Genomic DNA, 27,919 nt, shown 5'->3' with positions numbered 1-27,919 from the left:
GAGCCAATGGTAAGAAGTCCGAGGAGAATAGCACGTGTACAGCTTTGCGGTCATATCAAGATGAGATTAAAGCTCCATCTCGTTGGGATCCTCTACCACTTAAAATATTATTGATACTAGCCCTGCTACCTTCGAAGAGTTTAGATATCCATAGATAGAGGAAGAGTATTGTGTAGTAGTCAAATGGGGTCGGAACATACCATTTTCTTTTCCCTTTTTTGAGTTAAGAAGGGAAATAGTAGAACTGAAAGGAGGGAGAAGGGGAAAGAGAAGATTGGGGAAGGAAATGGCAGAAAAGGAAAAGAAGGGGTAAGGGGGTGTCGTGGGTAGAGTGGATAGGATGGGGTCCCCTCCCAGGGAGCAAGAGACGCCCTCGGCTCACCAGCTCATCAGCTGTCCAACGTTTGTAACAGCGATCTCCAACGATCACCATGAGCTTACTATGTCTCGCGGAGGTATTCTTCCGAAAAGCGAAACTGGGTACAGTAGAACCATCTGTTCCCATGCTCCTCCGTTTTATCCCTCATTGTGGCAGTCAGGTCTTCCATTCGTTCAATATCATTAACCCTTGCGAACCACTGGGTCACCATTGGAGCAGATTGCTCTTTCCACTGACTTGGGATGCAGGCCCTAGCTGCCTTGAGGAGATGTTTAAGTAAGGACTTATGATAACGCTTTATCGACATAGGAGTTAGATTGAGAAGAACTGCTGCGGGATCATTGGCTAAGGAAATGTCTGTGAACTTGTGGATGAGTCTCAGGACAGGCTGCCCGAATGTTTGTAATTTAGGGCATTCCCAGAAAATGTGGAGAATGGTGCCAGCGAATTGCGAGCATGAACGGCACCTGCGCACTGAGTACAGGTTCTATCCCCACTATCCAAGTGGACATAGAGTAAGAATATAAAAGAGCCGAGCGCAGCGAAGCCAAGCCCGAAGCGTGGCGAGCGAAGCTCGCCTGCGAGGGGCCCTCTAACCACTTTCAGACCGGACCAATTTGCTGGTCAAAGACCAGACCACTTTTTGCGATTCGGCACTGCGTCGCTTTAACTGACAATTGCGCGGTCGTGCGACGTGGCTCTCAAACAAAATTAACGTCCTTTTTTTCCCACAAATAGAGCTTTCTTTTGGTGGTATTTGATCACCCCTGCGGTTTTTATTTTTTGCGCTATAAACAAAAATAGAGCGACAATTTTGAAAAAAACGCATTATTTTTTTACCTTTTGTTATAATAAATATCCCCCAAAAATATATAAAAAAACATTTTTTTCCCTCAATTTAGGCCAATACGTATTCGTCTACATATTTTTGGTAAAAAAAATCGCAATAAGCGATTATTGATTGGTTTGCGCAAAAGTTATAGCGTTTACAAAATAGGGATAGTTTTATAGCATTTTTATTAATAATTTTTAATTATTTTATTTTTACTAGTAATGGCGGCGATCTGCGATTTTTATTGTGACTGCGACATTGTCGGGGACCCATCGGACATTTTTGACACATTTTTGGGACCATTGTCATTTATACAGTAATCACTGCTATATAAATGCAGTGATTCCTGTGTAAATGACACTGGCAGTGAAAGGGTTAACCAGTGGGTGGCAGTGTAGGGGTTAAGTGTTCCTAGGGGAGTGTTACTAACTGTGGGGGGGTTGGGCTTTCATTTAGTGTACACTGATCTCTGCTCCAATCACATGGAGCAGAGATCAGCGTCACTAGTTGCTAGGCAGAATGAGAAAATGTTGTTTATACAGCATTTCCTCACTTCCGCGGCTCCGTGAGACGATCGCGGGGATGCCCGCGGCGATCGAGTCCGCGGGTCCCGCGACCGGACTCACGGGGGTCCCGACCAGCGCGGGAGTGCGCCGCCGGCGGCGCGCTCCCGATGGCACGGCGGCAACGAATATTGGACGTACATGTACGCCAATATGCCTGCCCGTGCCATGCTGTCGACGTACATCGTCGTGCGCTGGTCGGGAAGTGGCTAATATTCACAACCCTATGTCCGCTTGGATGGTGGGGCTACCACCTCCACTCACCGCGCAGGAGCCGTTCAGCTTCGGAGTACACAGCGGACACTATATCATGGCCGGACAGTATATGGCAGAACACCGGCACCAGTCAACCACCGGTGTCATGTGCCTCGCTGTGTAATATAGAGCAGGGTCCGGGAAGCCAATACCTCCCCGCAATTTCGGTCGCAATAGCATTGCCCTACCAATACGCATATGTTTTCCGCGCCAGAGGAACTTGATAAAGATTGAGCGAACCGAATGAAAGAAAGTCTGGGGTATTTTGATAGGTAAGGCTTGTAGTAGATACAGAAGTCGTGGCAACGCGTTCATCTTCAACACATTACAGCGTCCGAAACATGACAGAGCTAGTGGGTCCCATCTTTTAAGGTCCGCTGTAAGCCCATAGGCTTCCTTTTATGTTGTTGGCTTTGTCTGTTGTTCTCAAGGCGACCATCTTGGCGTTTGTCAAGAGGGTTAGGCGTGTCTTGAAGAGAACGCTTACGGCCACATCAACCTGAAAGCACCCGATCTCGTCTGATTTCAGAGGCTAAGCAGCGTCAGGCCTGGTTAGTACCTGGATGGGAGACTGCCTGGGAAGACCAGGTGCCATAGAAGGATCTGGTCTGGTTAGTGTCTTGATTGGGAGATCGCCTGGGAATACTGGATGCCGTAGGCTTCTTTTTATGTTGTTGGCTTTGACCTGTTTTTTTTAGCTTGTTTCCCAAGGTGACCATCTTGGCCTTTGTCAAGAGGCTTCAGAGTGCCCAAAGAGAGTGCCTACAGCCAAATCACCCTGAAAGAGCCTAATCTCATCTGATCTCGGAGGCTAAGCAGCGATGGGCCTGGTTAGTACCTGGATGGGAGAAAGCTTGGGAATACCAGGTGCCATAGGCTTCTCATTATGTTGTCGCGTTGACCTGTTTTTTTTCCCTTGTTTCCCAAGGTGACCATCTTGGCATGTGTCAAGAGGGTTGAGAGTGCACAAAGAAATTGCCTATGGGCACAACACCCTGAAAGCGCCCAATCTCGTTTGGTCTCAGAGGCTAAGCAGGGTTGGGCCTGGTTTGTACCTGGATGGGAGACCGCCTGGGTTTTCCAGATGCCGCAGGCTTCTTTTTATGTTGTTGGTGTTGACCTGTTTTTTTCACTTGTTTCCCAAAGGGATCATCTTGGCATTTGTCAAGAGGGTTGAGAGTGCCTAAAGAGATCGCTTACAGCCACATCACCCTGAAAGCACCCTATCTCTTCTGATCTCAGAGGCTAAGAAGGGTTGGGCCTAGTTAGTACTTGAATGGGAGACGGCCTTGGAATACCAGGTGCCGTATTCTTCTTTTTATGTTGTTGGCGTTGACCTGTTTTTTTTCGCTTGTTTCCCAGGGTGACTATCTTGGCATTTTTCAAGAGGGATGAGAGTGCCCAAAGAGATTGCCTATGGGCACATCCCCCTGAAAGCGCCCAATCTCTGCTGATCTCAGAGGCTAGAAAGGGTCGCGCCTTGTTAATACCTGGATGGGAGACCGCCTGGAAATACTAGGTGCGGTAGGCTTCTTTTTATGTTGTTGGTGTTGACTTGTTTTTTTTGTTTGTTTCCTAAGGTGACCATCTTGGCATTTGTCAAGACGGTTGAGCGTGCCTGAAAAAATCTACTATGGCTGCATCACCCTGAAAGAGCCAAATCTCATTTGATCTCAGAGCAGGGCCGGCGCTACCACTAGGCGAAGTAGGCAGCCGCCTAGGGCGCACTACCACCTAGGGCGCAACTACGGCCTCTGCCCAGTGTGAGCTCCTCTTCTACTCTCTCGCCCCCCCTGTGGTGTTCCACCGGCGCCACCAATCCCCCATGTTTCCCGCTGAGCGCCCCACCGTACTCATCTCACAGCGCCGCTCCGGGACTCCTTTGCTCCAGCCTGTCCCTCTGGAGCTGCGCTGTGTGTCTGTGTGAGTGCAGCGGAGGGGCGGGGCTCGGCGGAGATGGGAGCTTCGAGAGGTCGGTCAGCTGACCTCCTGCCCGGCGGGGACATCATGGAGCGGGGTTGACGGCGCTGGCCTGGTCCCGGCGGGGATATGATGGAGGCGGAGCGGATGGATGGCGCTGGTGTGGCCCCGGCGGAGAGGGTGGACGGCGCTGGTGTGGCCCCGGCGGAGCGGATGGATGGCGCTGGCAGTGCGGAGGAGTCGGAGAGGCCCGGTGGGATGATGGTCGCTGAAGGCAGCATCAAAGAGCAGAGGTAAGGAGGAGGATTGATCCATTGAGCTGTATGGAGGGGGTTTGTGTGTGAGTAATGCAGGAAGTAGGAGTCAGGTAGGTCAGTGTGATGTGTGTCAGTGTCATGCCAGTGTGGTGTGTCTGTGTATGTGTCATGTCAGTGTGAAGTGTCTGTGTATGTGTCATGTCAGTGTGATGTGTCTGTGTATGTGTCATGCCAGTGTGATGTGTCTGTGTATGTGTCATGTCAGTGTGATGTGTCTGTGTATGTGTCATGTCAGTGTGATGTGTCTGTGTATGTGTCATGTCAGTGTGATGTGTCTGTGTATGTGTCATGTCAGTGTAATGTGTCAGTGTATGTGTCATGTCAGTGTAATGTGTCAGTGTATGTGTCATGCCAGTGTGATGTGTCAGTGTATGTGTCGTGTCAGTGTATGTGTCATGTCAGTGTAATGTGTCAGTGTATGTGTCATGTCAGTGTAATGTGTCTGTGTATGTGTCATGTCAGTGTGATGTGTCTGTGTATGTGTCATGTCATTGTGATGTGTCTGTGTATGTGTCATGCCAGTGTGATGTGTCAGTGTATGTGTCATGTCAGTGTATGTGTCATGTCAGTGTAATGTGTCAGTGTATGTGTCATGTCAGTGTGATGTGTCAGTGTATGTGTCATGTCAGTGTGATGTGTCTGTGTATGTGTCATGTCAGTGTATGTGTCATGTCAGTGTGATGTGACTGTGTATGTGTCATGCCAGTGTGATGTGTCTGTGTATGTGTCATGCCAGTGTGATGTGTCAGTGTATGTGTCATGCCACTGTATGTGTCATGCCAGTGTGATGTGTCGTGTCAGTGTATGTGTCGTGTCAGTGTAATGTGTCAGTGTATGTGTCGTGTCAGTGTATGTGTCATGTCAGTGTATGCGTCAGTGTATGCGTCAGTGCCATTTTATGTGTCAGGGTATGTGTTTTCAGGGTATGTGTTTTCAGGGTATGTGTTTTCAGGGTAGGTGTCAGCGTGATGGTCAGTGTAGGTGTCAGCGTGATGGTCAGTGTAGGTGTCAGCGTGATGGTCAGTGTAGGTGTCAGCGTGATGGTCAGTGTAATTGGCAGTGTAGGTGCCAGGTGGGTTGGTGTAGGTGCCAGGTGGGTCGGTGTAATTATCAGGTGGGTCAGTGTAGGGGTCAATGTGATGTGAGTAGTGCAGGAAGTAGGAGTCAGGTGGATTAGTTTATGTGTCAGGGGGTCAGTGTAGGGGTCAGATAGGTCATGTGTAGCAAGGGCAGGGTAAGGTGGAGTCATGGGCGCAGCCGGGGGGGGTGGCAAAATTAGGTTTTCGCCTAGGGTGTCAACGATCCTTGCACCAGCCCTGTCTCAGAGGCTAAGCAGGGTTGGGACCTGGTTAGTACCGGGATGGGAGACCGCCTGGGATTTCTCGATGCCATAGGCTTTTTTTTTAAGTTGTTGGCATTGACTTATTTTTTTTTTTTTTGTTTTATTCTTTTATTAAGTATAAGTAGAACAACATAAATATAACAGTCAACCATACAGCATGACCCAGAGTCACAATTACATGGTAACAAAAAATAGGCAGCCAAATAACTCTGGGTTCTCAGAGGGGAGTCCTAGAGTTTCATGCAGAAAAGAGAGAAACCCCACCTCCGACATGTAGTACAGTATAACTAATGCAGCTCCGTTCGGACAAATGTAATCATGGAGAACAACTGGGACCACAGCGAGCCAGCTTATCATGACCTACGTGAACCAGAGTAAAATATGAGCCGGTCGTGTCCATAACCCTGGGGTTCTTCTGGGTCCCAAAGGCTAGTAAGGAGACAAGGCATAGTCAAAAGGGAGGACGGGGGAAGAAGAGAGTGCAAAGACGGAGAGAGAAGAGGGGGGGGGATGGCGGCAGGGAAAAAAAGAAAAAAAAGACAAAAAGGGAAGGGGGGGGAATGCCACCCAGGGCAGACTTGGCCTACGTAGGTAAACGTTAGATGTTCAGTCGTTTTCTGGGACAGGGGCGCTGCTCACCTCCCAAATGTAGTCTCAAGTACCAGTAAAATACCTCCAGGGCCTCCATGTAACACTAAATGCCTCTTCAGTGTTGTGAAGGGTGGCGGTCAATTCTTCCATCCGGAGAATATGATTGACTTTGGAATACCACAGCACCTTGGATGGGGGCTGAGGCTGCCTCCACAGTGTGGGAATGCAGGCCCGGGCGGCGTTCAGGAGTTGCATTGTGAGGGTTTTTTTGTATTTTCGAACAGGCTGTTTTTATTGTCCCGGTCACCTCCACCCAAAAGTTCCTCAAGGCCGGGCATGCCCAGAAAATGTGTCCCATGGTCCCCGTATCTGAATTGCACCTCCAACAAACATCCGGAATCGATCTATTCATTTTATTCAGAAGGTATGGGACTCTATACCAGCGTGAGACTATCTTGTATCCTGATTCTTGATATTGGTTTGCGATGGAAGCTTTATGTACTAATGTCAGGATCTTCCCTATCTGTTGTGGGGTAAATGTGATGCCAAATGCAATCTCCCATTTGTGGATAAATGGTGGGGTCGACTCCTCCTCCTGACTACTTAATAGGTTGTACAGGAGGGAGAGGGTGTGTTGCACAGGTTCCTTTTTGTGACAGATGGATTCATAGGGCGTCAGGTCTCTAGGAGTGTAGGGGGCCCTTTGTATGGCCAGAAGAAAGTGACGAAGTTGATAAGCATTAAACAAGTCAAGCGGAGGGTCAGAAAGCTCGGCGACAGTTTGCGTGGTCGGGAGCCCTCCCGAGGACCACACCTCTCCCAGACGCTGTTTCCCCACCACTGTCAACTGTCGCAGTTTCTTGTTGGTAAATCCCGGTGGGAAGTCTGGATTACCTATAACCGGAGTCATTGGTGACGGCAGGGGAGCAATGTGTGTGCAGCGGAACAACCTCCGCACAACAGCCAACGTAGCTCCCACTACGGGGTGATCTCTGAGGTCTTTTGGTAGGGAGGACAGGAGCCACGGGGAGGTCAATAGGGGAATGGATCCATCCTCAATCTCCATCTCCACCCACTGCTTGTGGTGGCCATTACAATGCCAATCAACGACTCTCGCTAGCAGAGTCGCTCTGTTGTATTGTCTCAGATCTGGGAGACCCAGACCCCCCTTGTCCTTTGGTCTGGCAAGCAATTGCAAACGGGCTCTGGGCGGTTTGCGCGCCCAAATAAAGTCCCGGAGCAGCACCTGCAGATGTCTGAAAAAGATTGGGGGTAACCGGATCGATAATGTCTGGAACAAGTATAAGATCCGCGGGAGGGCCGTCATTTTGAATGCATTACAGCGCCCGAACCAGGTCAGTGTTAAATCATGCCAGTTTCCCAAATCAGATTTCAGTCTATTCAGGAGAGGAAGAAAATTAAGCGGGTACAATTGCACCAAATCCGCTGCGATGTCAACGCCCAGGTAACGTATAGATTTTTCAGCTCAGTAGAATGGAAAAGCGGAGCATAGCCTCTTGGCCTCACCATCCGGGACCGATATATTCAATACAGCCGATGGTGCAATTGATTTTATAGTTTGATAGGCTGCCGTATCGCCGGAGAGCCACGAGTATATTGGGAAGCGAAATGTGTGGATTGGAGACGAAAAAAATTAGATCGTCAGCGTACGCCGCAATTTTGTGGTGTGCCGAGGGTTTGGATATGCCAGTAATATTCGGGTCATTCCGAACATGACACATAAGTGGTTCCAGTGTCAGAATAAAAATTAGGGGAGACAGAGGGCACCCCTGCCTCGTCCCATTAGTGATGGGGAAAGAGTCCGAGCACTCTGAAAGCACCCAATCTCGTCTGATCTTGGAGGCTAAGAAGAGTCAGGCCTGGTTAGTACCTGGATGGGAGACCACCTGGGAATACCAGTTATTGTAGGCTTCTTTTTATGTTGTTGGCCTTGATTCGTTTTGTTTTTTTTTCGCTTGTTTCCCAAGGTGACCATCTTGGCATTTGTCAAGAGGGTTGAGAGTGCCCAAAGAGATTGCCTATGGGCACATAAGCCTGAAAGCGCCCGATCTCCTCTGATCTCAGAGGCTAAACAGGGTCGGGCCTTGCTAGTACCTGGATTGGAGACCACCTGGGAATACTAGGTGCTGAAGGCTTATTTTTATGTTGTTGGCGTTGACTTGTTTTTTTTTTTTTGTTTGTTTACCAAGGTGACCATCTTGGTGTTTGTCAAGAGGGTTGAGAGTGCTTGAAGAGCTCGCCTATGGCCACATAACCCTGAAAGCACCAGATCTCGTCTGATCTCAGAGACTAAACAGGGTCGGGCCTTGTTAATACCTGGATGGGAGACCACCTGGGAATACTAGGTGCTGTAGACTTCTTCTCATGTTGTTGGCGTTGACTTGATTTTTTTGTTTGTTTCCCAAGGTGACCATATTGGCGTTAGTCAAGGTTGAGAGTGCCTGAAGAAATCTCCTACAGCCACACCACCCTAAAAGAGCCCAATCTCATCTGATCTCAGAGGCTAAGCAGGGTTGGGACCAGTTTAGTACCTGGATGGGAGACCGCCTGGGATTTCCAGATGCCGTAGGCTTCTTTTTATGTTGTGGCCGTTGACCTATTTTTTTCCGCTTGTTTCCAAGGTGACCATCTTGGTGTTTGTCAAGAGAGTTGAGAGTGCCTGAAGATATCGGCTACGGCCACATCGCCCTGAATCTGTTCCATCTCGTCTGATCTTGGAGGCTAAGCAGGGTCAGGCCTGGTTAATGCCTGGATGGGAAACTGCCTGGGAATACCAGGTGTCGTAGGCTTCTTTTTTTTTTTAAATATAATTTTTTCTCCAAATAGGGGAAGACGGTCCCCCGAGTACATAATGCAACAGAGAAATACAGAGCAAAAAGCAGCTGAACAATACTTGATACAGGTATATTCGCAACTGTGAGTCTGCCTTCCATCAATCACAATGATTCGAGGCACGGATAAAGTACTGTACCAAGATCCAGGGTCACACAAACCCCCAGGTCCCTCCGGCATAATCCATCCAGAGGGGGGTGTGGGGCCGTCATTCCCAATTTTCCACTCTTTCCAAAAGAGAGAGGGGGTGGAAGGGGTGAGAGATAGGGGAGGAAGGCAGAAAAGAGAAGGGTTGAAAGATCAGAAAAGGAGAAGAGGGGACGAGACACGATGGCAGCCACTGTCCAAGGGGCCAGTCAAGGAAAGCTCAGAGCACTAAGGCGATAGCAGGCGACATCCTTCCAGTGAGAATATAAAGGTATTCCAGATGTCTCAGGTTTGTTTAAAAAATTCTTGTATACCTTGTGATGTGAGGATCAAGTCCTCCATTTTTTTTAATGTCCTCTATTTTCTTAAGTCAGTGAGTAATGAAAGGGGAGGAACATTTTTTCCAATAGAGAGGGATGCAGGATTTCGCCGCATTTATCACATGACGTAAAATAGATTTTTTTGTACTTCTTAATGGGAATCTGTGAATGGTGCAAGAGAAAGAATGCAGCCTCCTCCTGGATGGAGAAGTCTGTGAATTTTTGTGTTATGCATCGGATCTCTGTCCAGAAGTCCACCAAGCTGAGGCAGGACCAAAAAATGTGCAGCAACGTGCCCTCTTCTTCTCCACACCTCCAGCATATGTTCGAGGAAGAGGAGAAACATTTCTGCAGCTTTGATGGTGTCAAATACCACCTGGTGAGAAGTTTAAAATTCGTCTCCTGTATCTTCGTGCACAGCGACATTTTGAGAGCCAAAGTGATAATGCGTTGTCTCTGTGCTGGGGAAAATTAGCAATTAAGGTCCTTTTCCCAGTTGGACAGACAGGTTAAGTGTGGGTAATCTGTTTGAGAGAGAATGTGGGCCAAAGGGCCTTCGCTCCTGCATAGAGTCTCAAACTCCGTCTGAGGGCGGGCGAACGTTTGAGGATTGGGGATGGAATGGAGAAAATGATGTCGTTGCGCCGCTCTCCAAAAAGGCAGTTGGAAAAGCCCTGTCGGATCTGTTAGGATTGAGAAAGAAGGCCATTTTCCATCAATGACGAATTTAGACGCATTGTCTAGGTTGGAATTTCTAAGTGGGTCCCCAGTTCAAAGGTTGGATGGCCACGTATAGGGAATAGGGGGGAAGTCAAAGACGTGAGTGTGTTTTGGGTAGCGATCAGGTGACTGACTTTCAACTAAGCCCCTATAGTGGGATGTGACATAAATTCTGTGGGTAAATACTTATAGCACTACATGGCGCTTCTTAGCGGAATTCGGGAGTGAGCTTAGAAAGTTTGTTTCGATTCCAGTCCAATACACGCCCCAGATGGGAGGCCAGGTAGTAGCGTCGCAAGTTAGGGAGAACCAACCCTCCCTGTTGTTTAGACAATGTCAGCTGTGACCGCTTAAGTCTGGGATTTTTGTGGGCCCAGTTAAATTGAGTGAGCAAGGATTGAGCTTGCTTAAAAAACAGGACTGGAATCTGGATCGGGAGAGCTTGGAAAAGATAAGTAAATTTAGGGAGTATGTTCATTTTAATGAGATTGCATCTGCTGAACCAGGAATGGAGGCCAGAATGCCACCCGTGAAGCAAACTGCGGATCTTAGTGACAAGGGGTGGGGGGAAGTTCAACATAAACGTACGCGCGATGTCCGGTGGAATGTAAGTACGTGAGTATATCTTACTTATCCATGCCAGCATCCGTTCACTCAGACCTATATGGCAAAGGACCGAGAACATTAATGTCCATTTGACCCGATCAAAAGCCTTCTCGACATCAGTACTCATGAAAAGACAAGGGGTCCCAGATGACTTTGCTTTACGGATCAGGGTAAGCACCTTAGTGGTGTTGTCCTTATCTTCCCTGGTGGGAATAAAACCTAACTGGTCAATATGTATAAGGGACTACAAGTGATGTGCCAATCACGTGGCGAGGAGTTAGAGAATAGTTTTAGGACCGAATTTTGGAGGGAAATGGGTCTGTAGCTCCCACATAGGCCCGGGTCTTTGCCCTCCTTAGGTATCAACGAGATGTGGGCTCTAAGGGTATCCTCAGGAAAATCCCCATTTGAGCTCAGAGTATTAAATAAATTCACCAAGCGCGGGCCGAGAATAGGGAGGAAGGTCTTAAGGTATTGTGCGGTATATCCGGCAGTGCCCGGAGCCTTACCCACCTTCGGAGGTCCCACGGCCGTCTGGACTTCTTCCAGTGTGATCGGGTCCTCCAAGTACTCCCGTGATTCCGATGAGAGGGTTGGTAGACCAGAACCGGTTACATATCTGTCTATATTGTCCTGTCCAGACCCTGAATCGGGCAGGTTGTAGAGATCAGAGTAACATTTTTCAAAGACTTCAACTATTTGGGTTGGGGTAGAGGCCCTCTGGCCATTCTCATCTATCAACTGTGGTATGTAAGAGCAAGATTTCAACTCCTTTACCGACCTGGCTAAGATTTTTCTGCATTCTCTGGTGGACCCTCTGACTCCTACGTCAGTTTACGACAGAACTGGAGTGCCGCTTTCGCTTTATAATGGAGAAGGACAGCAATATGGGTATGGAGTGTCCCCAATTCAATCTCTAAGGTCCGTAAGGGGGTATGTTTATGTTTCGCTTCCACAGAGGCAAGTTCACGAAACAGATTAGCAAGCTGTTCCTGATAAGTACCCTGCGGAGTACTGACTTGTGAGCCTCCCAAATTATCCCCGGGTCACAGTCCTGCTTTAGTTTTCTTGGAAATAAAGGTTCAATTCCCTGGTCACATCTGCTAAAACTTCCGGTATCTGGATGAGGCTCTCATTAAGGTGCCAGAATAGAGACCTAGGTGAGGGGTAGGGAGCGAGGAGCAAGAGGCAGAAGTGTCAACCGATGGCGAAAGGGGACATTAAAGTCCCCACCTAATATCAATTGGCCCTCCCGAAAGTCACATAATCTGTGCAGGGTAGTTCTGAGGAACGTGTCTTGGTGATCATTGGGAGCGTACACAGTGGCAAATGTAAAAAGGCGCTCTCCAATGTGGCCCCTAAGAAAAAGATATTGGCCCCCAGGGTCCACCAGAGAATCCTGGAGAACCCAGGGGAGCCTGCTAGAGATCAGAATGGAGAGGAGGGGTTAGTAGAGTGGTAGACCTTAGGGAAGGATCTCGACCATAGAAAGGGGAGGCTAGTATTTTTAAAATGTGTTTCTTGTATAAAGGCCACATCAGTACAGGATGTGTTCAGTTTTCCCAGGAGGATCCACCGTTTTTCAGGGGAGTTCAGTCCCTTAACGTTTAGAGAGGTGACCTTGACTGAGTCTCCCATCGCTCCTCGGGGAGGGGGAGGGGGACGTCAGAGAAAAGCAAAGAAAGTTGAACCAAGGTAGGTTTTGGGTAGGTAATGCATGGCGGGAACTAAGGGGGAGAAAGGAAGGGCAAATGGAAGGAAAGGTAAAGGGAAAAAGAGGCCGGGCACCCCAACCCCAGGGGGAGAGGGAAATTAAGGGTTGTCCGCACTCAACAGTACAGGAAGGGTATACTAAAACAGCACAATTATGCTATAGCGCTTACCAGATGTACACTGGGTTTAAAGCGCTGTCCTACTTGGGTTATTGGGTAGACAGGTCGGAGAGGGAGCCCCCGAATCCTAGTCCCCCCAGTCCCGGCAGTGGTAAATGTCACGTCTGATACCGCTATGCAAATAAAAGACAATCAGTAACATCAAAGAAACAAAAAACAATAGTATAACCAAAACAGAGGTAGAGCATATAACTGTCAGCACTGAGGGGTCTCCTCGGCTCGCCCTAAACATAGGCATGCACGAGGGAGCCCGTCACAACAGAAAAGGCATCACAGAATGGGATCCACCACCCCCCATCCCATACCCCTAAAGTACATGCAGTCCCCGAACAAATGCATTTCTCCCTTTGGCAGATTGTCCTCTCCTTACCCCCTCTCCCCTGTCCACGCCCCGGGGGGAAAAGGGGCAGGGAAGGGGGAAAGGGGGAGTGGAAGGGGGGAAAGGGGGAGTGGAAGGGGGAAAGGGGGAGGGAAAGGAGGGAAGGGAAGGGTGGGAAGGGGGGGAAGGGAGGGGGGAAACAGGGGAGAGGGGACAAACATGCAGAAATGTCAAGTCCTTTAGCGCACTCCCACCAGCAAACACCCGGACCCCATAAATTTCAACTCCTCCCCTCCATGGTCACCACATCAAGATGAAAGAGGAGCAGCCCTGGTCGGTGCATGGAAAATCCGGCAGGCAAGGGGCTGGGGCCACCATCCCTCCATCCAATGGGAGACTTCACCCGAGCAGCAGTCCTAGGGCCCGCCAATTAGTGTCTCTCCTGCATCGCCATCGGGGGCTGTGTAGAGCATCCAGAGGGAGGCTGGGACCGCCCAAACAGTAAGGGGTAAATCCTCCAGGGGGGTCCAGAGTCACCCTGGAGGGAAGCAGTGTCTCGTACCAATAGGCTCAATAAATAAGTCATCCAGGGTCCCCGAAAGCTGCAGAAGGCAATGTCGGCAAAGAGTAGGTGGGAGCCAGAGGGGGGGACAAGGGGCACATCCAGGGGGAGGGGACACATATGCGGGAATGTCAAGCCCTTCCAGTACAGCGCATTAGGTATCACTCAGACCCCCCAAAGTGCAACTCCCCCATCTAAGGTCAAGACTCCAGAAGGGAAGATGAGCCGCCCTGGTCTGTACATGAAAGAACCTGCTGCCAAGGGGTTGGGGCCATCATCCCTTCCTCCAATGGGAGATGCCACCGGAATGAAAGCCCTGTGTCCTGTCAAGTGGTGCCCCTCTGACAATGTCGTTGTGGTATATGTGGAGCATCCAGGGAGAGGCAGGGACCACCCAAACAGTGAGGGGTAAAGCCTCCAAGGGGGACCGGTGTCAGACAGGAGGATAGCTGTGTCTTGTACAAGTTGGTTAATTAGACAAGTCATCCAGTGTGTTCCTGTGAGCAGCGGAAAGAAAGGTCGGTAAGGATTATGAATGGGTGGGGGCCAGGGAGTGCATAAAACTGCCACCAGATGACCGGGGCAGAGAGGGCAAGGGGATGAAACTCAGATCTGGTAGGTGGGGGCGGGGGTGAGGAGTGTCCCTCATATTACTCACGTTGGCCATACCTTGAAGCTGAGCGCTCTGCATACCCAGGACGTTCTTCTGTATAATCTAGCCTATCTGTATACATTAGCCTGTCTTTTGTACACATTAGTCGGTCCTCTGTATACACTAGTCTGTCTGTATACACTAGTGTATACAGATAAACTAGATTATACAGAAGAACGTCCTGGGTATGCAGAGATGGAGGCTAGGGTATACAGAGAGAGAGGCTAGAGTATGCATACTTGCTAGTGTATACAGACGGACTAGTGTATACAGAAGACCGGCTAGTTTATATAGGGAGGCTAATGTGTGCAAAAGACAGGCTAGTGTATACAAATAGGCTAGATTATAGAGAAGAACATCTTGGGTATGCAGAGAGAGAGGCTGGGTTACACAGAGAGGCTGGTGTATGCAGACTTGCTAGTGTATACAGACGGACTAGTGTATAGAGAGGCTTGGGTATACAGAGAGCTAATGTATAAAGAGCAGCTAGTGTATACAAAAGACATCCAAGGGTATAAAGAGAGACTCGTGTATGCAGAAGACCGGCTAGTTTATACAGAGAGGCTAAAGTGTACAAAACACAGGCTAGATTATACAGAAGAACGTCATGGTTATGCAGAGATGGAGGCTAGGGTATACAGAGAGAGAGACTGTGTTACACAGAGAGGCAGGAGTATGCAGACTTGCTAGTGTATACAGATGGACTAGTGTATACAGTAGACCGGCTAGTTTATATAGAGAGGCTAATGTGTACAAAAGACAGGCTAGTTTATACAGATAGGCTAGATTATACAAAAGAACGTCCTGGGTATGCAGAGATGGAGGCTAGGGTATACAGAGAGAGAGTGAGGCTGGGTTACACAGAGAGGCAGGAGTATGCAGACTTGCTAGTGTATACAGGGGGACTAGTGTAATACAGAAGACCGGTTAGTTTATACAGAGAGGCAAATGTGTACAAAAGACAGGCTAGTGTATACAAATAGGCTAGATTATAGAGAAGAACGTCCTGGGTATGCAGAGATGGATGGCTAGTGTATACAGATAGGCTAGATTATACAGATAGGCTAGATTATAGAGAAGAACGTCCTGGGTATGCAGAGAGAGCAGTTGGGTTACAAAGAGAGGCTAGTGTAGGCAGACTTGCTAGTGTATACCGGTGCACTAGTGTATACAGAGAGGCTTGGGTATACAGAGAGCTAATGTATAAAGAGATGCTAGTGTATATCGACGGACTAGTGTATACAGAGGACCGGCTAGTTTATACAGAGAGGTTAATGTGTACAAAAGACAGGCTAGTTTATACAGATAGGCTAGATTATACAGAAGAACGTCCTTGGTATGCAGAGATGGAGGCTAGGGTATACAGAGAGAGAGAGCGAGGCTGGGTTACACAGAGAGGCAGGAGTATGCAGACTTGCTAGTGTATACAGATGGACTAGTGTATACAGTAGACCGGCTAGTTTACACATAGAGGCTAATGTGTACAAAAGACAGGCTAGTGTATACAGATAGGCTAGATTATGCAGAAGAAGGTCCTGGTTTATGCAAGAGATGGAGGCTAGGGTATGCAGAGAGAGAGGCTTGGTTACACAGACTTGCTAGTGTATACAGACGGACTAGTATATACAGAGGACCGGCTAGTTTATACAGAGAGGTTAATGTGTACAAAAGACAGGCTAGTTTATACAGATAGGCTAGATTATACAGAAGAACGTCCTGGGTATGCAGAGATGGATGGCTAGTGTATACAGATAGGCTAGATTATACAGATAGGCTAGATTATACAGAAGAACGTCGTGGGTATGCAGAGATGGAGGCTAAGTTATACAGAGAGAGAGGCTAGAGTACGCATACTTGCTAGTGTATACAGATGGACTAGTGTATACAGAGGACCGGCTAGTTTATACAGAGAGGCTAATGTGTACAAAAGACAGGCTAGTGTATACAAATAGGCTAGATTATAGAGAAGAACGTCCTGGGTATGCAGAGATGGAGGCTGGGTTACACAGAGAGGCTAGTGTATGCAAGCTTGCTAGTGTATACAGACGGACTAGTGTATACAGTAGACCAGCTAGTTTATACAGGGAGGCTTATGTCTACAGAAGACCGGCTAGTGTATACACATAGGCTAGATTATAGAGAAGAACGTCCTGGGTATGCAGAGATGGAAGCTAAGGTATACAGAGAGAGAAGTTGAGTTACAAAGAGAGGATAGTGTAGGCAGACTTGCTAGTGTATACCGGTGGACTAGTGTATACAGAGAGGCTTGGGTATACAGAGAGCTGTATATGTATATGTATAAAGAGATGCTAGTGTATACAAAAGACAACCAAGAGTAGACAGTGAGGATCGTGTATACAGAAGACCGGCTACAGAGAAGCTAATTTGTACAAAAGACAGGCTAGTGTATACAGATAGGCTAGATTATACAGAGGAAGGTCCTGGGTATGCAGAGATGTAGGCTAGGGAATCCAGAGAGAGACTGTGTTACACAGAGAGGCTAGAGTATGCAGAAGAACGGCTATTTTTTTTTAAAGATAGCCTTGTGTATACAGAACACAGTCTGGGGAATTCAGTGAGGCTAGTGTATGCAGAGAGGCTGGGACACCGAGACTATTGTAAAAAGAAGGCAGGCTAGTGTATATAGATTACGGGCACCTGTATACAGAAGACAGAGAGGCTAGTCTATATTGAGTGGCTGGTGTACACAGAGAGATTAATGTATACAGAAAAGCTAGCGTGTAAAGAAGACAGGACTTTATTTTTTGCTAATGCAACTACTTTTGAAACATATAAAGTGCTTTTTTCATATTTTGGTGCTGTTAAAAAGTGGTGTATTGTCAGTGGTGATATCAATGTGACAGTTAATGTGGAGAACTACAACTATTCAAAATAGAGCAAAAGAGTGCTAAGTTTATTTTGTTAAGTCATTGACTGATAGACGTTAAGTAATTGGCCGTTATTGGTTTGGCAGTACATGGTTTATTTTGATGTAAGATAGTTTTATTCTCTACTTATAGCCGAGTTTTAGACGACTTTATTATTAGCATTATTCGCATTATTCATATATATTATGCAGAGTGTAAGTATTGCAGTGAGACGATATTGCTTTTAAAAGATTTGTATTATTATACATAGCATTGTTAGCAGACCAATAGGACAATTTACATGGCTTAATATTGCAGAGCGTAATTTATCAGGAAAGAGATTCAAAGCGTTAGTTGCAGTAGCTTCATAAAACTGAGAAATCGTTGCATTACTCTAAATTTAAAATATGTTCCGGCAGCACTGAAAAGACGATATTAGATGAGTGATCTACACATTTCGTTTACTATTTCACTATACCGGCTAAATGTTAATATGTTAATATGTGCTGCGTGTAAGGTAGAAATTTGATGGTTTAGTGTGAGCTGGTTTACCAGGATTTAGAGATAGTAATCTGTTTTTACTAGTAATAAATATAGCAAAATAACTATAACGGGTTTAAGTGGAAATACACGAAATAACAGCAACAACGTGTGTAGGTTTTTATCAATCAAGTTCATTACGTGTCTTTAATCATGTAGTGAATATACCCCAATATTGGAGCACAAGGATGAGAAAGCATAATAACTAACAGAGGATGGCATGGCAAAAAGACAAACTGCATTAGAAATGTGAATATGAATTAGAGTTGAAATGCCAATCTCCAGGGCTACGTACAGCAAGGTGTGAGCTAAGCAGCTAAATATTCTGCAATAGCAGAGATTAAGTATTGCAGTCGAAATGAGATCGGAAGCGTTAGTTGCAGTAGCTCCAAAATGACTGAGAAATCATTTCATTACTCTAAATGTAAAAGTTATCCCGGTAGCACTGAGTGGACTGATATTAGATGAGTGATCGTTCTAGTACAAATTCAGTTTCCTATAGCAGAGAGATACCAGCTAAATGTGAGACGAGCAATTAAACTGTTCACGGTAGCTTTGCATTACTCTTAATATGTGCAGCGTGTAAAGAAGCAATAAGATGGTTTTGTATTATCCTAAAATTAGCAGTATACGTAATAAAGGTGAGTAGGTAACCTGGATTTAGACATAGCAAACTCTATAATCTAATTTAGCAAAATTAGAAAAGATAATATTGAGACAGTATATACAGGTCGAGTTTAACTGGAAATACACAAAATATCTAGCTTACCTTTACATTGTTCAATAGAGCGTTGCAAAGTAATACCAAGGCAGAATTGTCGGAATAGCAATTAGATGAGATGATTGCTGTAATCATGAAATATCAGCAACGACTAGGTTTCTATCGGATGAGAAAGTATAATAACTGGCAAAGTATGACATGGCAAAGAGACAAATTGCATTAGAGATGTGAGATGGACATGAAATGTCAATCCCCATTGGTTACTTACATGTAAACGCGGCTACATACAGCAAAGTGTGAGCTAAGCAGCTAAAGGGTATTAAAGAGTAAATTGACGTAGCTTGAAAATTCCAACGTGTAAATCGTTCCATTAAATATGTTACGCACGAAGACGGCTTACACTGACTGTTTTCCGTTTCCATTGGTCATCGGCATAATGTATCAGTAACCATGAACATTAATAGTGATAGCCAGCTTACATTAGGATGTATGCATGATGTGAATGTAAAATGAATGTAAAATAGTTGCATTATGTGTTATTAATGTAATCAAACTGTATTGCTATGCTTTGCTACTGCAACCACTTCTCAATCAAGTCCCACTGCTTTTCTCACTTTTTGCCGCTGTTAAAAAATGTGTTGCAAGTGTTATGTGTTACAAATGGTTATCAGTGTGACAGTTAATGTGGAGAAAAAGTAATACACAAAATAGAGTCAGAAAGAGAATCCTATTGCATAGAGGTAGCGAGAGATGGTTGCATTAATCTTAATGTGCAGTGTGTAAAAGGTTTTAAAAAGATGGTTTTGTGTGACTTTTGCTTTAACGTAAAATTAGCTGTAGACATTATAATTTGTTACAATGATTTAGAGATAGTAATCTCTATAAAATAATAATTATAAGTATAGCAAAACAAATTAGGAAAATTTTGAGGCAGTATGTATAGTCGAGATATAGTGAATACACAAAAGGGATCAAGGGATAGTAGCAAAGTCAAGGGATAAATGCAAAGGTACTCTATTTAACAGTAAATTGACGTAGCTTGCAAATTCCAACGTGTAAATCGTTCCATTAATTTTGATGCTCAAGAAGACGGCTTACACTGACTGTTTTCCGTTTCCACTGGAAAGAGAATCCTATTGCATAGAGGTAGCGAGAGATGGTTGCATATGGCAGAAAGACGGCTTACACTGCTTTTCTCACATTTTGCTGCGGTAAAAAGAAATGTTTTGTCACTGTGTTTTAACTGTGACAGATAAGGTGGAGAAAAAGAAGTAATACAGAAAATAGAGTCAAACAGTGGAAACTTTATTTGTCATGACAGCTGATACTTGGTTGAGCAATAAAACTGTTTTATTTAGATGTAAGACTAGTTTTATTCTCTACATATAGGGTTTTCAGAGAGTTGTATAATATAGGCGACCAATAGGACATTTAAATGGCTTAATATTGTAGGGAGGAAGTATCGCTGTTCAAAGGTAAGAGATTGAAAGCTTAGCTTGAAAATGGCCGAGAAATAGTTGCGTTAGTCTAAATTTAAAGGATATGCCGGTACCAATGAGAAAGCTTATATTAGACTAGTTGATCTTTGCATTACACAATCCTATTATTATTATTATTATTAATAAGATCCAAGTGCAGAGAGATACTCAGTTAATGTCAGAGATACTCGGTCAATGTCAGAAAAGCAATAAAACTGTTTACATCGTTAGAGAGCGATATTTACATTACTCTTAGTATGTGCAGCATGTCTGGTAGCAAATGGATGGTTTTGTGAACATTTTGCATTAAGGTACAATTAGCGGTAGAACTCATCGAAGTGAATAGATTTAAGCGGATTTTGAGATAGTACTCTCCATTTCTAATAAGAAATATAGAAAAATAAGTCAGGATGGTGTGTCAGGACTGTCACATACTCACAGTCCCGTTACAAATATGCAAAATAGAGCAAAAGAGTACATGGTTTATTTTGATGTATGATAGTTTTATTGCATGCTTGATGTGGATGATTAAAATCGTGTAGTGATCTATATTTAGCATAAGAATGAAAAGGCATAACATGGCAATGAGACAAACTCCATTAGAGATGTGAGCTAGATGAAATGATGAAATGTCTCTGTATAGCCCAGATTGTCTTCTGTTATCACTTAGCATACCCTCTAAATTCACTAGCCTTCTCTATATACACCAGCATGTTTACACTAGCCGGTCTTCTGCATACAATAGCCTGTCTTCGATATACACTAGCCTATGTTCTGAATACACTAGCCCGTCTTCTGTATACATTAGTCTCTCTGTATAAACTAGCATCTCTGTATACCCCAAACTGTCTTCTGTAAAAACTTGTCTCTCTTTATAACCTGTCTAGCCTTTCTTCTGTACACACTAGCTTCTCTGTATACACTAACCAGGCTTCTATATACAATAGCTTCACTCTATGCACTAGCCTCTCTGTATAATCTAGCCTCTCTATATACCCTAGATAGTGTTCTGCATCTCCGTAGTGGTAGCCTCTCCGTAGAAGCCAGCCTTTATTCTGTATTCACTAGCCTTTCTTCTGTATGCTGTAGTCTTCTATATATACTAGCTTCTCTGTACACCCTTGCATCTCTGTAATACACTAAACCCTCTGTATACCACAGCCTGTCTTCTGTATACACTAGACTGTAAACACTAGCTAGAATACACCAGCCTGTCTTCTGTACCCACTAGAATCTCTGTATACACTACCCAGTCTTCTGTATACACTGTCAGCTTGGATGTATACCCAAGCCTGTCTTCTGTATACACTAGTCTCTCTATATGCACTGTCCTATCTGTATACACTCGACTCTCTCTATACACTAACCTCTCTATATACACTAACATCTTTGTATATACTAGCCTCTCTTTAAATTAGCCTCTCTGTGTACCCCAGCCTCATTGTTTACTCTAGCATCTCTGTATACTCAAGCCTATCTGCGTACACGAGTCTGTATTCTGTATTCACTAGCCTGTATTCACTAGCCTTATATATACTAGCTTCTCGCTTCTCTGTACACCCTTGCATCTCTGTACACTAGACTCTCTGAATACACTAAACCCTCAGTATACCACAGCCTGTCTTCTGTATACATTAGACTGTAAAAACTAGCTAGAATACACCAGCCTGTCTTCTTTACCCAATAGACTCTCTGTATGCACTACCCAGTCTTCTGTATACACTGTCAGATTTGATGTATACCCAAGCCTGTCTTCTGTATACACTAGTTTCTCTATATGCACTGTCCTTACTGTATACTCTCGACCCTCTCTATACATTAACCTCTCTATATACACTAACATCTTTGTATATCTCTCTTTAAATTAGCCTCTCTGTGTACCCCAGCCTCACTGTTTACTCTAGCATCTCTGTATACTCAAGCCTATCTACATACACGAGTCTTCTGTATTGTGTATTAACTAGCCTTTCTTCTGTATGCTGTAGTCTTCTATATATACCAGCTTCTCTGTACACCCTTGCATCTCTGTAAACACTGTGTAAACTAGCCAGTCTTATGTATACACTAGACTCTCTGAATACACTAAACTCTCTGTATACCACAGCCTGTCTTCTGTATACACTAGACTGTAAAATCTAGCTAGAATACACCAGCCTGTCTTCTGTACCCACTAGACTCTCTGTATACACTACCCAGTCTTCTGTATAGAATGTCAGCTTTCATGTATACCCTTTCTGTATACACTAGCTTCTCTATATGCACTGTCCTTTCTGTATACACTCGACTCTCTCTATACACTAACCTCTCTATATACACTAACATCTTTGTATTTGTCTTTAAACTAGCCTCTCTGTGTACCCCAGCCTCACTGTTTACTCTAGCATCTCTGTATACTCAAGCCTATCTACATACACGAAACCTGTATTCTGTATTCACTAGCCTTTCTTCTGTATGCTGTAGTCTTCTATATATACCAGCTTCTCTGTACACCCTAGCACTGTAACAGTGCTAGGTTCCTGTATTACAGAAACAGAACACCAGCAATAAGGTGTATACTGTGCAGGAGGCACACAACACCGACTCTAACTTCTGCACTGCAGATGCATGTATTGCAGAAATTGAACACCAGTAATAAAGGGTAGCTTCAGGTGTGTACTGTGCAGGAGGCACATAACACCCACTGTAACAGTGCTAGGTTCCCAAGCAGTAAAGACACTGTCCCTGCCTATCGTCCTCTTTCCCTGACCACCGCAACACACTATACAAGGCCGCCGTGCTGGCGGCCTTATATAGTGTGGGGTGTGTACTAAACCCCCCTGAGCTATAATTGGCCACAGGAATCCTGCCTGTGGTGAATTGTGGCTCTCCTCACACAGGATGTCACATCTGTTCTTATTATATAGAACCTATTATGCTCCTCGTAAACTTTTTCAGTTTGGCCGAACGGCTGGACGCAAGTTGCCCCCGGTGCGGGAACATGGGGGGAGACATGATGCACATGTTTTGGAGATGCCCGAAGTTGATCCGCTACTGGACAGAGGTGACAGGAACCATTGATCGGGTGGTTGGAACCTCCACCAGGATGGGGGCGAAGTATTGTCTCCTGGGATTAGTTGAAGGAGTTGGAAACTCGGGAAGTAGCCAGATGGCAGTTCTGAGATGCCTATTTCAGGCAAGGAAACTGATTGCCCAGCCCTGCTTAGCCTCCAATGTTGGCAATGACTTTTTTTTTTTCGCTTGTTTCCCAAGATGACCATGTTGGCGTTTGTCAAGATGGTTGAGAGTTCCCGAAGAGATCGCCTATGGCCCCATCACCTTGAAAGTGCCTGATCTTGTCTGATCTCGGAGGCTAAGCATTGTCGGGCCTGATTAGTAACTGGATGGGAGACCAACTGGGAATACCAGGTGCCGTAGGATTCTTTTTATGTTGTTGGCGTTGACATGGGGTTTTTTTTCCGCTTGTTTCCCAAGGTGATCATCTTGGCATTTGTCAAGAGGGCTGAGAGAGCCCAAAGAAATCTCCTACGGCCACATCCCCCTGAAAGCGCCCGATCTCATCTGATCTCAGAGGCTAAGCAGGGTCCGGCCTAGATAGTATTAAAGGTGCCGTAGGAATCTTTTTATATTGTTGGCTTTGACCTGTTTTTCTTTCGCTTGTTTCCCAAGGTGACCATTTTAGCATCAGTCAAGAGTTTTGAGTATGTCCCAAAGCGTTCGCCTGAGGTCACATCACCCTGAAAGCGCCCGATCTCAGAGGCTAAGCAGGGTCTGGGTCAGATGGGAGACCGGCAGGGTCTATGTTGTTGGCGTTGACCTTTTTTTTTTCACTTGTTTCCCAAGATAACCATCTTGGTATTTGTCAAGAGGGTTGAGAGTGTCTAAATAGAACACCTATGGCCACATCACCCTGAAAGCGCACAATCTCATCTGATCTCGGAGGCCTAGCAGTGTACGGCCTGGTTAATACCTGTATGGGAGACCATCTGTGAATACCAGGTGCCCAACAAGAGGGTTGAGAGTGCCCAAAGAGATCATCTACGGCCCCATCACCCTGAAAGCGCCCAATCTCATCTGATCTCAGAGGCTAAACAGTGTCGGGCCTGGTTAGTACCTGGATGGGAGACTGCCTGGAAATACCAGGTGCCATAGGCTTCTTTTTTTGTTGTTGGCTTTGAACTGTTTTTTTCGCTTGTTTCTCAAGGCGACCATCTTGGCGTTTGTCAAGAGGGTTGGGCGTGTCTTGAAGAGAACGCTTACGGCCACATCACCCTAAAAGCACCCGATCTTGTCTGATTTCAGAGGCTTAGCAGCATCAGGCCTGGTTAGTACCTAGACGGGAGACTGCCTGGGAAGACCAGGTGACATAGAAGGATCTGGCCTGGTTAGTGTCTTGATTGGGAGATCGCCTGGGAATTCCGGATGCCGTAGGATTCTTTTTATGTTGTTGGCTTTGACCTGTTTTTTTTCCCTTGTTTCCCAAGGTGACCATCTTGGCATTTGTCAAGAGGGTTGAGAGTGCACAAAGAAATTGCCTACGGGCACAACACCCTGAAATCGCCCAATCTCGTTTGGTCTCAGAGGCTAAGCAGGGTTGGGCCTGGTTTGTACCTGGATGAGAGACCTCCTGGGTTTTCCAGATGCCGCAGGCTTCTTTTTATGTTGTTGGCGTTGACTTGTTTTTTTTGTTTGTTTCCGAAAGTGGCCATCTTGGCGTTTGTCAAGAGGGTTGAGCGTGCATTTGATCTCAGAGGCTAAGCAGGGTTGGGACATGGTTAGTACCTGGATGGGAGACCGCCTGGGATTTCTCGATGCCATAGGCTTTAGTTTTAAGTTGTTGGCATTGACTTATTTTTTTATTTTTATTATTCTTTTATTAAGTAGAACAACATAAATATAACAGTCAACCATACAGCATGACCCAGGGTCACAATTACATGCTAACAAAAAATAGGCAGCCAAATAACTCTGGGTTCTCAGAGGGGAGTCCTACAGTTTCATGCAGAAAATAGAGAAACCCCACCTCCGACATGTAGTACAGTATAACTAGTGCAGCTCCGTTCGGACAAATGTAATCATGGAGAACAACTGGGACCACAGCGAGCCAGCTTATCATGACCTACGTGAACTAGAGTAAAATATGAGCTGGTCATGTCCAGAACCCTGGGGTTCTTCTGGGTCCCGAAGGCTAGTAAGGAGACAAGGCATAGTCAAAAGGGAGGACGGGGGAAGAAGAGAGTGCAAAGACGGAGAGAGAGGAGGTGGGGGGATGGCGACGGGGAAAAAAAGAAAAATAAAGACAAAAAGGGAGGGGGGGAATGCCACCCAGGGCAGACATGGCCTACGTAGGTAAACGTTAGATGTTCAGTCGTTTTCTGGGACGGAGGCACTGCTCACCTCCCGAATGTAGTCTCGAGTACCAGTGAAATACCTCCAGGGCCTCCATGTAACACTAAATGCCTCTTCAGTGTTGTGAAGGGTGGCGGTCAATTCTTCCATCCGGAGAATATGATTGACTTTGGAATACCACAGCACCTTGGATGGGGGCTGAGGCTGCCTCCACAGTGCGGGAATGCAGGCCCGGGCGGCATTCAGGAGTTGCATTGTGAGGGTTTTTTTGTATTTTCGAACAGGCTGTTCGGTCAAGTGTAGAAGGCACGCTACTGGGAACCCAAAAGTTCCTCAAGGTCGGGCATGCCCAGAAAAGGTGTCCCATGGTCCCCATATCTGAATTTCACCTCCAACAAACATCCGGGATCGATTTATCCATTTTATTCAGAAGGTATGGGACTCTATACCAGCGTGAGACTATCTTGTATCTTGATATTGGTTTGCGATGGAAGCTTTATGTACTAAGGTCAGGATCTTCCCTATCTGTTGTGGGGTAAATGTGATGCCTAAGTCCCTCTCCCATTTGTGGATAAATGGTGGGGGTCGACTCCTCCTCCTGACTACTCAATAGTTTGTACAGGAGGGAGAGGGTGTGTCGCACAGGTTCCCTTTTGTGACAGATGGATTCATAGGGTGTCAGGTCTCTAGGAGTGTAGGGGGCCCTTTGTATGGCCAGAAGAAAGTGACAAAGTTTATAAGCACTAAACAAGTCAAGCGGAGGGTCAGAAAGCTCGGCGACAGTTTGCGTGGTCGGGAGCCCTCCCGTGGGCCACACCTCTCCCAGATGCTGTCAACTGTCGCAGTTTCTTGTTGGTAAATCCCGGTGGGAAGTCTGGATTACCTATAACCGGAGTCATTGGTGATGGCAGGGGAGCAATGTGTGTGCAGCGGAACAACCTCCGCACAACAGCCAACCTAGCTCCCACTACGGGGTGACCTCTGAGGTCTTTTGGTAGGGAGGACAGGAGCCACGGGGAGGTCAATAGGGGAATGGATCCATCCTCAATCTCCATCTCCACCCACTGCTTGTGTGGGCCATTACAATGCCAATCAACGACTCTCTCTAGCAGAGTCACTCTGTAGTATTGTCTGAGATCTGGGACACCCAGACCCCCCTTGTCCTTTGGTCTGGCAAGCAATTGCAAACGGGCTTTGGGCAGTTTGCGCGCCCAAATAAAGTCCCGGAGCAGCACCTGCAGTCGTCTGAAAAAAATTGGGGGTAACCGGATCGGTAATGTCTGGAACATGTATAAGATCCGAGGGAGGGCCATCATTTTGAATGCATTACAGCGCCCGAACCAGGTCAGTGTTAAACCATGCCAGTTTCCCAAATCAGATTTCAGTCTATCCAGGAGAGGAACAAAATTAAGCAGGTACAATTGCGCTAAATCCGCTGCGATGTTAACGTATAGATTTTTCAGCCCAGTAGAATGGAAAAGAGGTGCGGAGCCTCTTGGCCTCACCATCCGGGACCGATATATTCAATACAGCCGACTTGGCGCAATTGTTTTTATAGTTTGATAGGCTGCCGTGTCGCTGTAGAGACGCAAGTATTTTGGGAAGCAAAATGTGTGGATTGGAGACGGAAAAAATTAGATCGTCAGCGTACGCCGCAATTTTGTGGTGTGCCGAGGGTTTGGATATGCCAGTAATATTCGGGTCATTCCAAACGTGACACATAAATGGTTCCAGTGTCAGAATTAAATTAGGGGAGACAGAGACCACCCCTGCCTCGTCCCATTAGTGATGGGGAAAGAGTCCGAGCACCACTCGGTCACCCGTACCGCTGCCGATGGCGTGGAGTAAAGCGACATTACCCAGCTCATCATGTTGGGGCCAAGACCTATATGTTCCAGGGTGGCCTGCATAAAGTGCCAAAGTGACCATCTTGGCGTTTGTCAAGAGGGTTGAAAGTGCCTGAAGAGATTGCCTACGGGCACATCACCCTGAAAGCACCCGATCTCGTTTGATGTTGGAGGCTAATAGAGTCGGGCCTTGTTAGTACCTGGATGGGAGCCCGCCTGGGAATACCAGGTGTCGTAGACTTCTTTTTATGTTGTTGGCGTTGACCTGTTTTTTTTTCGCTTATTTCCCAAAGTGACCATCTTGGTGTTTGTCAAGAGGGTTGAGAGTGCCTGAAGAGATTGCCTATGGCCACATCACTCTGAAAGCACCCAATCTCATCTGATCTTGGAGGCTAAGAAGAGTCGGGCCTGGTTAGTACCTGGATGGGAGACCACCTGGGATTACCAGTTATTGTAGGCTTCTTTTTATGTTGTTGGCGTTGATTCGTTTTCTTTTTTTTGCTTGTTTCCCAAGGTGACCATCTTGGCATTTGTCAAGAGGGTTGAGAGTGCCCAAAGAGATCGCTTACAGCAGCATCACCCTGAAAGAGCCCAATCTCGTCTGATCTCGGATGCTAAACAGTGTCGGGCCTGGTTAGTACCTGGATGGGAGACCGCCTGGGAATACCAGGTGCCATAGGCTTCTGTTTTTTTTGTTTTTTTATTTAGTAGTATGCGACATACAATGCAAAGGCAACTTCACAGAATGTGTGATACAAATAGTTACAAACAAATGATCATATTGCATGGATATCAGAGCCAATGGTAAGACGTCTGAGGAAAATAGCACGTGTACAGCTTTGCGGTCATA

The 27,919-nt window shown here is 46.1% G+C and overlaps 5 pseudogenes; all 5 read left to right on the top strand.

Moving 5' to 3' along the window:
• The first annotated feature begins 8,458 nt into the window (after nucleotides 1-8,458).
• On the top strand, nucleotides 8,459-8,577 carry LOC143936483 (5S ribosomal RNA; annotated as a pseudogene).
• A 14,597-nt stretch (nucleotides 8,578-23,174) lies between these two features.
• On the top strand, nucleotides 23,175-23,293 carry LOC143936825 (5S ribosomal RNA; annotated as a pseudogene).
• A 616-nt stretch (nucleotides 23,294-23,909) lies between these two features.
• Nucleotides 23,910-24,028, top strand: LOC143936962 (5S ribosomal RNA; annotated as a pseudogene).
• Nucleotides 24,029-27,410: 3,382 nt separating this feature from the next.
• LOC143937394 (5S ribosomal RNA) lies at nucleotides 27,411-27,529 on the top strand (annotated as a pseudogene).
• Nucleotides 27,530-27,632: 103 nt separating this feature from the next.
• Nucleotides 27,633-27,751, top strand: LOC143936713 (5S ribosomal RNA; annotated as a pseudogene).
• The last annotated feature ends 168 nt before the right edge of the window (nucleotides 27,752-27,919 follow it).

Source organism: Lithobates pipiens, unplaced genomic scaffold, assembly GCF_037356315.1.
Source record: "Lithobates pipiens isolate NorthernLeopardFrog02 unplaced genomic scaffold, aLitPip1_a1.2 Scaffold_28, whole genome shotgun sequence".
In the NCBI taxonomy this organism is placed as follows: Eukaryota; Metazoa; Chordata; class Amphibia; order Anura; family Ranidae; genus Lithobates; species Lithobates pipiens.
The sequence above is the reverse complement of the archived record's forward strand: the minus strand, read 5'-3'. Positions and strand labels throughout refer to the sequence as shown.